The sequence below is a fragment of the Pristiophorus japonicus genome, unplaced genomic scaffold (assembly GCF_044704955.1).
Source record: "Pristiophorus japonicus isolate sPriJap1 unplaced genomic scaffold, sPriJap1.hap1 HAP1_SCAFFOLD_1612, whole genome shotgun sequence".
Lineage (NCBI taxonomy): Eukaryota > Metazoa > Chordata > Chondrichthyes > Pristiophoridae > Pristiophorus > Pristiophorus japonicus.
In genome coordinates this window covers 12,501-22,500 of record NW_027251291.1, presented here as the reverse complement: position 1 = coordinate 22,500, position 10,000 = coordinate 12,501, and positions in this window count along the sequence as shown.

Genomic DNA, 10,000 nt, shown 5'->3' with positions numbered 1-10,000 from the left:
CTGCCCAAGCGGGAAACCATCAACCGAAGGCCCGGTAAGGCGGCCGAATCTGACCTCATAGACTTCCACACAACGGGACTTTTGACTTTCCCGGCCGCGGGTGGCCTCCACCCGGCCTCAGCCATCAGCCCTGCCTGCCTCCAGCCGCCTTCTGGTTAATGAGTTATCCAGCCTGGCACTTCGGTTGCGCCAGCGAGACCAAGTCTCGGCTTTGGTTAATGATTTGAGCCGAACCGACCTGCCCCCCGCCACCGCGGGCTGAACTCGGCAAGGTCTGCCGATTTCCCGACTCCTTTCGGGGCCTAATCGGGTCGCGCGAGCCGCCTGGCGCGATCGGGGCCCATGCCCCGGCCTCTGCCAGGCCTCGGGCAGCCGCTTTTGAAGCCCGACCAAAAACCCGAAAAATGGGCAAAAAGGGAATAAATTCCCGCCCAAAAAGGGTGAATAGTCGGTTGGGCGGCAGCCTGGTCGGTCTCTGCAGACCTGGAGGCTCGAGACGTTTGTTTGGAAAACTCACCAAGTCTCGATTCTGCCACCTCCTACCTCTGTGCAGATACCCCGCCAACCCCCAAGGACAGAAATGCCAAGTGTCAAGTTGGCGGGGCGTCGGGCCACCTGCTGCCGGCCATGAGCATCCAAATCCCCGCAAAAGGGGCATTTTCATTTCTTCATCGGGACTTCCGGCAATTTCCAAGGTTCAACTCATTAACGTTGTTCGCAGACACTTGCCAGAAAATGCAAGTGGCCACTTTGCCGGGCCGACTCGCTTGCCCAAGCGGGAAACCATCAACCGAAGGCCCGGTAAGGCGGCCGAATCTGACCTCATAGACTTCCACACAACGGGACTTTTGACTTTCCCGGCCGCGGGTGGCCTCCACCCGGCCTCAGCCATCAGCCCTGCCTGCCTCCAGCCGCCTTCTGGTTAATGAGTTATCCAGCCTGGCACTTCGGTTGCGCCAGCGAGACCAAGTCTCGGCTTTGGTTAATGATTTGAGCCGAACCGACCTGCCCCCCCGCCCCCCCCGGGCTGAACTCGGGCAGGTCTGCCGATTTCCCGACTCCTTTCGGGGCCTAATCGGGTCGCGCGAGCCGCCTGGCGCGATCGGGGACCATGCCCCGGCCTCTGCCAGGCCTCGGGCAGCCGCTTTTGAAGCCCGACCAAAAACCCGAAAAATGGGCAAAAAGGGAATAAATTCCCGCCCAAAAAGGGTGAATAGTCGGTTGGGCGGCAGCCCTGGTCGGTCTCTGCAGACCTGGAGGCTCGAGACGTTTGTTTGGAAAACTCACCAAGTCTCGATTCTGCCACCTCCTACCTCTGTGCAGATACCCCGCCAACCCCCAAGGACAGAAATGACAAGTGTCAAGTTGGCGGGGCGTCGGGCCACCTGCTGCCGGCCATGAGCATCCAAATCCCCGCAAAAGGGGCATTTTCATTTCTTCATCGGGACTTCCGGCAATTTCCGAGGTTCAACTCATTAACGTTGTTCGCAGACACTTGCCAGAAAATGCAAGTGGCCACTTTGCCGGGCCGACTCGCTTGCCCAAGCGGGAAACCATCAACCGAAGGCCCGGTAAGGCGGCCGAATCTGACCTCATAGACTTCCACACAACGGGACTTTTGACTTTCCCGGCCGCGGGTGGCCTCCACCCGGCCTCAGCCATCAGCCCTGCCTGCCTCCAGCCGCCTTCTGGTTAATGAGTTATCCAGCCTGGCACTTCGGTTGCGCCAGCGAGACCAAGTCTCGGCTTTGGTTAATGATTTGAGCCGAACCGACCTGCCCCCCGCCCCCCCCGGGCTGAACTCGGGCAGGTCTGCCGATTTCCCGACTCCTTTCGGGGCCTAATCGGGTCGCGCGAGCCGCCTGGCGCGATCGGGACCATGCCCGGCCTCTGCCAGGCCTCGGGCAGCCGCTTTTGAAGCCCGACCAAAAACCCGAAAATGGGCAAAAAGGGAATAAATTCCCGCCCAAAAAGGGTGAATAGTCGGTTGGGCGGCAGCCCTGGTCGGTCTCTGCAGACCTGGAGGCTCGAGACGTTTGTTTGGAAAACTCACCAAGTCTCGATTCTGCCACCTCCTACCTCTGTGCAGATACCCCGCCAACCCCCAAGGACAGAAATGACAAGTGTCAAGTTGGCGGGGCGTCGGGCCACCTGCTGGCGGCCATGAGCATCCAAATCCCCGCAAAAGGGGCATTTTCATTTCTTCATCGGGACTTCCGGCAATTTCCAAGGTTCAACTCATTAACGTTGTTCGCAGACACTTGCCAGAAAATGCAAGTGGCCACTTTGCCGGGCCGACTCGCTTGCCCAAGCGGGAAACCATCAACCGAAGGCCCGGTAAGGCGGCCGAATCTGACCTCATAGACTTCCACACAACGGGACTTTTGACTTTCCCGGCCGCGGGTGGCCTCCACCCGGCCTCAGCCATCAGCCCTGCCTGCCTCCAGCCGCCTTCTGGTTAATGAGTTATCCAGCCTGGCACTTCGGTTGCGCCAGCGAGACCAAGTCTCGGCTTTGGTTAATGATTTGAGCCGAACCGACCTGCCCCACGCCACCGCGGGCTGAACTCGGCAAGGTCTGCCGATTTCCCGACTCCTTTCGGGGCCTAATCGGGTCGCGCGAGCCACCTGGCGCGATCGGGGCCCATGCCCCGGCCTCTGCCAGGCCTCGGGCAGCCGCTTTTGAAGCCCGACCAAAAACCCGAAAAATGGGCAAAAAGGGAATAAATTCCCGCCCAAAAAGGGTGAATAGTCGGTTGGGCGGCAGCCCTGGTCGGTCTCTGCAGACCTGGAGGCTCGAGACGTTTGTTTGGAAAACTCACCAAGTCTCGATTCTGCCACCTCCTACCTCTGTGCAGATACCCCGCCAACCCCCAAGGACAGAAATGACAAGTGTCAAGTTGGCGGGGCGTCGGGCCACCTGCTGCCGGCCATGAGCATCCAAATCCCCGCAAAAGGGGCATTTTCATTTCTTCATCGGGACTTCCGGCAATTTCCAAGGTTCAACTCATTAACGTTGTTCGCAGACACTGCCAGAAAATGCAAGTGGCCACTTTGCCGGCCGACTCGCTTGCCCAAGCGGGAAACCATCAACCGAAGGCCCGTAAGGCGGCCGAATCTGACCTCATAGACTTCCACACACGGGACTTTTGACTTTCCCGGCCGCGGGTGGCCTCCACCCGGCCTCAGCCATCAGCCCTGCCTGCCTCCAGCCGCCTTCTGGTTAATGAGTTATCCAGCCTGGCACTTCGGTTGCGCCAGCGAGACCAAGTCTCGGCTTTGGTTAATGATTTGAGCCGAACCGACCTGCCCCCCGCCCCCGCGGGGCTGAAGTCGGGCAGGTCTGCCGATTTCCCGACTCCTTTCGGGGCCTAATCGGGTCGCGCGTGCCGCCTGGCGCGATCGGGGCCCATGCCCCGGCCTCTGCAGGCCTCGGCAGCCGCTTTTGAAGCCCGACCAAAAACCCGAAAAATGGGCAAAAAGGGAATAAATTCCCGCCCAAAAGGGTGAATAGTCGTGGGCGGCAGCCCTGGTCGGTCTCTGCAGACCTGGAGGCTCGAGACGTTTGTTTGGAAAACTCACCAAGTCTCGATTCTGCCACCTCCTACCTCTGTGCAGATACCCCGCCAACCCCCAAGGACAGAAATGACAAGTGTCAAGTTGGCGGGGCGTCGGGCCACCTGCTGCCGGCCATGAGCATCCAAATCCCCGCAAAAGGGGCATTTTCATTTCTTCATCGGGACTTCCGACAATTGCCGAGGTTCAACTCATTAACGTTGTTCGCAGACACTTGCCAGAAAATGCAAGTGGCCACTTTGCCGGGCCGACTCGCTTGCCCAAGCGGGAAACCATCAACCGAAGGCCCGGTAAGGCGGCCGAATCTGACCTCATAGACTTCCACACAACGGGACTTTTGACTTTCCCGGCCGCGGGTGGCCTCCACCCGGCCTCAGCCATCAGCCCTGCCTGCCTCCAGCCGCCTTCTGGTTAATGAGTTATCCAGCCTGGCACTTCGGTTGCGCCAGCGAGACCAAGTCTCGGCTTTGGTTAATGATTTGAGCCGAACCGACCTGCCCCCCGCCCCCGCGGGCTGAAGTCGGGCAGGTCTGCCGATTTCCCGACTCCTTTCGGGGCCTAATCGGGTCGCGCGTGCCGCCTGGCGCGATCGGGGCCCATGCCCCGGCCTCTGCCAGGCCTCGGGCAGCCGCTTTTGAAGCCCGACCAAAAACCCGAAAAATGGGCAAAAAGGGAATAAATTCCCGCCCAAAAAGGGTGAATAGTCGGTTGGGCGGCAGCCCTGGTCGGTCTCTGCAGACCTGGAGGCTCGAGACGTTTGTTTGGAAAACTCACCAAGTCTCGATTCTGCCACCTCCTACCTCTGTGCAGATACCCCGCCAACCCCCAAGGACAGAAATGACAAGTGTCAAGTTGGCGGGGCGTCGGGCCACCTGCTGCCGGCCATGAGCATCCAAATCCCCGCAAAGGGGCATTTTCATTTCTTCATCGGGACTTCCGACAATTGCCGAGGTTCAACTCATTAACGTTGTTCGCAGACACTTGCCAGAAAATGCAAGTGGCCACTTTGCCGGGCCGACTCGCTTGCCCAAGCGGGAAACCATCAACCGAAGGCCCGGTAAGGCGGCCGAATCTGACCTCATAGACTTCCACACAACGGGACTTTTGACTTTCCCGGCCGCGGGTGGCCTCCACCCGGCCTCAGCCATCAGCCCTGCCTGCCTCCAGCCGCCTTCTGGTTAATGAGTTATCCAGCCTGGCACTTCGGTTGCGCCAGCGAGACCAAGTCTCGGCTTGGTTAATGATTTGAGCCGAACCGACCTGCCCCCCGCCCCCGCGGGCTGAACTCGGGCAGGTCTGCCGATTTCCCGACTCCTTTCGGGGCCTAATCGCGTCGCGCGAGCCGCCTGGCGCGATCGGGGACCATGCCCCGGCCTCTGCCAGGCCTCGGGCAGCCGCTTTTGAAGCCCGGACCAAAAACCCGAAAAATGGGCAAAAAGGGAATAAATTCCCGCCCAAAAAGGGTGAATAGTCGGTTGGGCGGCAGCCCTGGTCGGTCTCTGCAGACCTGGAGGCTCGAGACGTTTGTTTGGAAAACTCACCAAGTCTCGATTCTGCCACCTCCTACCTCTGTGCAGATACCCCGCCAACCCCCAAGGACAGAAATGACAAGTGTCAAGTTGGCGGGGCGTCGGGCCACCTGCTGCCGGCCATGAGCATCCAAATCCCCGCAAAAGGGGCATTTTCATTTCTTCATCGGGACTTCCGACAATTGCGAGGTTCAACTCATTAACGTTGTTCGCAGACACTTGCCAGAAAATGCAAGTGGCCACTTTGCCGGGCCGACTCGCTTGCCCAAGCGGGAAACCATCAACCGCAGGCCCGGTAAGGCGGCCGAATCTGACCTCATAGACTTCCACACAACGGGACTTTTGACTTTCCCGGCCGCGGGTGGCCTCCACCCGGCCTCAGCCATCAGCCCTGCCTGCCTCCAGCCGCCTTCTGGTTAATGAGTTATCCAGCCTGGCACTTCGGTTGCGCCAGCGAGACCAAGTCTCGGCTTTGGTTAATGATTTGAGCCGAACCGACCTGCCCCCCGCCCCCCCGGGCTGAACTCGGGCAGGTCTGCCGATTTCCCGACTCCTTTCGGGGCCTAATCGGGTCGCGCGAGCCGCCTGGCGCGATCGGGGACCATGCCCCGGCCTCTGCCAGGCCTCGGGCAGCCGCTTTTGAAGCCCGACCAAAAACCCGAAAAATGGGCAAAAAGGGGAATAAATTCCCGCCCAAAAAGGGTGAATAGTCGGTTGGGCGGCAGCCCTGGTCGGTCTCTGCAGACCTGGAGGCTCGAGACGTTTGTTTGGAAACTCACCAAGTCTCGATTCTGCCACCTCCTACCTCTGTGCAGATACCCCGCCAACCCCCAAGGACAGAAATGACAAGTGTCAAGTTGGCGGGGCGTCGGGCCACCTGCTGCCGGCCATGAGCATCCAATCCCCGCAAAAGGGGCATTTTCATTTCTTCATCGGGACTTCCGGCAATTTCCAAGGTTCAACTCATTAACGTTGTTCGCAGACACTTGCCAGAAAATGCAAGTGGCCACTTTGCCGGGCCGACTCGCTTGCCCAAGCGGAAACCATCAACCGAAGGCCCGGTAAGGCGGCCGAATCTGACCTCATAGACTTCCACACAACGGGACTTTTGACTTTCCCGGCCGCGGTGGCCTCCACCCGGCCTCAGCCATCAGCCCTGCCTGCCTCCAGCCGCCTTCTGGTTAATGAGTTATCCAGCCTGGCACTTCGGTTGCGCCAGCGAGACCAAGTCTCGGCTTTGGTTAATGATTTGAGCCGAACCGACCTGCCCCACGCCACCGCGGGCTGAACTCGGCAAGGTCTGCCGATTTCCCGACTCCTTTCGGGGCCTAATCGGGTCGCGCGAGCCACCTGGCGCGATCGGGGCCCATGCCCCGGCCTCTGCCAGGCCTCGGGCAGCCGCTTTTGAAGCCCGACCAAAAACCCGAAAAATGGGCAAAAAGGGAATAAATTCCCGCCCAAAAAGGGTGAATAGTCGGTTGGGCGGCAGCCCTGGTCGGTCTCTGCAGACCTGGAGGCTCGAGACGTTTGTTTGGAAAACTCACCAAGTCTCGATTCTGCCACCTCCTACCTCTGTGCAGATACCCCGCCAACCCCCAAGGACAGAAATGACAAGTGTCAAGTTGGCGGGGCGTCGGGCCACCTGCTGCCGGCCATGAGCATCCAAATCCCCGCAAAAGGGGCATTTTCATTTCTTCATCGGGACTTCCGGCAATTTCCAAGGTTCAACTCATTAACGTTGTTCGCAGACACTTGCCAGAAAATGCAAGTGGCCACTTTGCCGGGCCGACTCGCTTGCCCAAGCGGGAAACCATCAACCGAAGGCCCGGTAAGGCGGCCGAATCTGACCTCATAGACTTCCACACAACGGGACTTTTGACTTTCCCGGCCGCGGGTGGCCTCCACCCGGCCTCAGCCATCAGCCCTGCCTGCCTCCAGCCGCCTTCTGGTTAATGAGTTATCCAGCCTGGCACTTCGGTTGCGCCAGCGAGACCAAGTCTCGGCTTTGGTTAATGATTTGAGCCGAACCGACCTGCCCCCCGCCCCCGCGGGCTGAAGTCGGGCAGGTCTGCCGATTTCCCGACTCCTTTCGGGGCCTAATCGGGTCGCGCGTGCCGCCTGGCGCGATCGGGGCCCATGCCCCGGCCTCTGCCAGGCCTCGGGCAGCCGCTTTTGAAGCCCGACCAAAAACCGAAAATGGGCAAAAAGGGAATAAATTCCCGCCCAAAAAGGGTGAATAGTCGGTTGGGCGGCAGCCCTGGTCGGTCTCTGCAGACCTGGAGGCTCGAGACGTTTGTTTGGAAAACTCACCAAGTCTCGATTCTGCCACCTCCTACCTCTGTGCAGATACCCCGCCAACCCCCAAGGACAGAAATGACAAGTGTCAAGTTGGCGGGGCGTCGGGCCACCTGCTGCCGGCCATGAGCATCCAAATCCCCGCAAAAGGGGCATTTTCATTTCTTCATCGGGACTTCCGACAATTGCCGAGGTTCAACTCATTAACGTTGTTCGCAGACACTTGCCAGAAAATGCAAGTGGCCACTTTGCCGGGCCGACTCGCTTGCCCAAGCGGGAAACCATCAACCGAAGGCCCGGTAAGGCGGCCGAATCTGACCTCATAGACTTCCACACAACGGACTTTTGACTTTCCCGGCCGCGGGTGGCCTCCACCCGGCCTCAGCCATCAGCCCTGCCTGCCTCCAGCCGCCTTCTGGTTAATGAGTTATCCAGCCTGGCACTTCGGTTGCGCCAGCGAGACCAAGTCTCGGCTTTGGTTAATGATTTGAGCCGAACCGACCTGCCCCCCGCCCCCGCGGGCTGAAGTCGGGCAGGTCTGCCGATTTCCCGACTCCTTTCGGGGCCTAATCGGGTCGCGCGTGCCGCCTGGCGCGATCGGGGCCCATGCCCCGGCCTCTGCCAGGCCTCGGGCAGCCGCTTTTGAAGCCCGACCAAAAACCCGAAAAATGGGCAAAAAGGGAATAAATTCCCGCCCAAAAAGGGTGAATAGTCGGTTGGGCGGCAGCCCTGGTCGGTCTCTGCAGACCTGGAGGCTCGAGACGTTTGTTTGGAAAACTCACCAAGTCTCGATTCTGCACCTCCTACCTCTGTGCAGATACCCCGCCAACCCCCAAGGACAGAAATGACAAGTGTCAAGTTGGCGGGGCGTCGGGCCACCTGCTGCCGGCCATGAGCATCCAAATCCCCGCAAAAGGGGCATTTTCATTTCTTCATCGGGACTTCCGACAATTGCCGAGGTTCAACTCATTAACGTTGTTCGCAGACACTTGCCAGAAAATGCAAGTGGCCACTTTGCCGGGCCGACTCGCTTGCCCAAGCGGGAAACCATCAACCGAAGGCCCGGTAAGGCGGCCGAATCTGACCTCATAGACTTCCACACAACGGGACTTTTGACTTTCCCGGCCGCGGGTGGCCTCCACCCGGCCTCAGCCATCAGCCCTGCCTGCCTCCAGCCGCCTTCTGGTTAATGAGTTATCCAGCCTGGCACTTCGGTTGCGCCAGCGAGACCAAGTCTCGGCTTTGGTTAATGATTTGAGCCGAACCGACCTGCCCCCCGCCCCCGCGGGCTGAACTCGGGCAGGTCTGCCGATTTCCCGACTCCTTTCGGGGCCTAATCGCGTCGCGCGAGCCGCCTGGCGCGATCGGGACCATGCCCCGGCCTCTGCCAGGCCTCGGGCAGCCGCTTTTGAAGCCCGACCAAAAACCCGAAAAATGGGCAAAAAGGGAATAAATTCCCGCCCAAAAAGGGTGAATAGTCGGTTGGGCGGCAGCCCTGGTCGGTCTCTGCAGACCTGGAGGCTCGAGACGTTTGTTTGGAAAACTCACCAAGTCTCGATTCTGCCACCTCCTACCTCTGTGCAGATACCCCGCCAACCCCCAAGGACAGAAATGACAAGTGTCAAGTTGGCGGGGCGTCGGGCCACCTGCTGCCGCCCATGAGCATCCAAATCCCGCAAAAGGGGCATTTTCATTTCTTCATCGGGACTTCCGACAATTGCCGAGGTTCAACTCATTAACGTTGTTCGCAGACACTTGCCAGAAATGCAAGTGGCCACTTGCCGGGCCGACTCGCTTGCCCAAGCGGGAAACCATCAACCGCAGGCCCGGTAAGGCGGCCGAATCTGACCTCATAGACTTCCACACAACGGGACTTTTGACTTTCCCGCCGCGGGTGGCCTCCACCCGGCCTCAGCCATCAGCCCTGCCTGCCTCCAGCCGCCTTCTGGTTAATGAGTTATCCAGCCTGGCACTTCGGTTGCGCCAGCGAGACCAAGTCTCGGCTTTGGTTAATGATTTGAGCCGAACCGACCTGCCCCCCGCCCCCCCGGGCTGAACTCGGGCAGGTCTGCCGATTTTCCCGACTCCTTTCGGGGCCTAATCGGGTCGCGCGAGCCGCCTGGCGCGACCGGGGACATGCCCCGGCCTCTGCCAGGCCTCGGGCTGCCGTTTTTGAAGCCCGACCAAAAACCCGAAAAATGGACAAAAATGGAAAAAATTCCCGCCCAAAAAGGGTGAATAGTCGGTTGGGCGGCAGCCCTGGTCGGTCTCTGCAGACCTGGAGGCTCGAGACGTGACTTTTGGAAAACTCACCAATTCTCGATCAGCCACCTCCTACCTCTGTGCAGGTACCCCGCCAACCCCCAAGGACAGAAATGACAAGTGTCAAGTTGGCGGGACGGATTTGACTTCGGTCGCCGACCCTGGAACTAATTTCCCGCAAACGGCTTCGGATTTAGCTCCATCCAGACTTCCGGGACGAAACTTGACAGGCCGTATCTCCGCACTCCCGGAGCGCAGCCGCACCGTTCCGGCACCCATCGACGCGGCTGGCCGAGCCCGAGCGAACGCACCCCACGGCGGACGGCTAGGCCTTTCCGA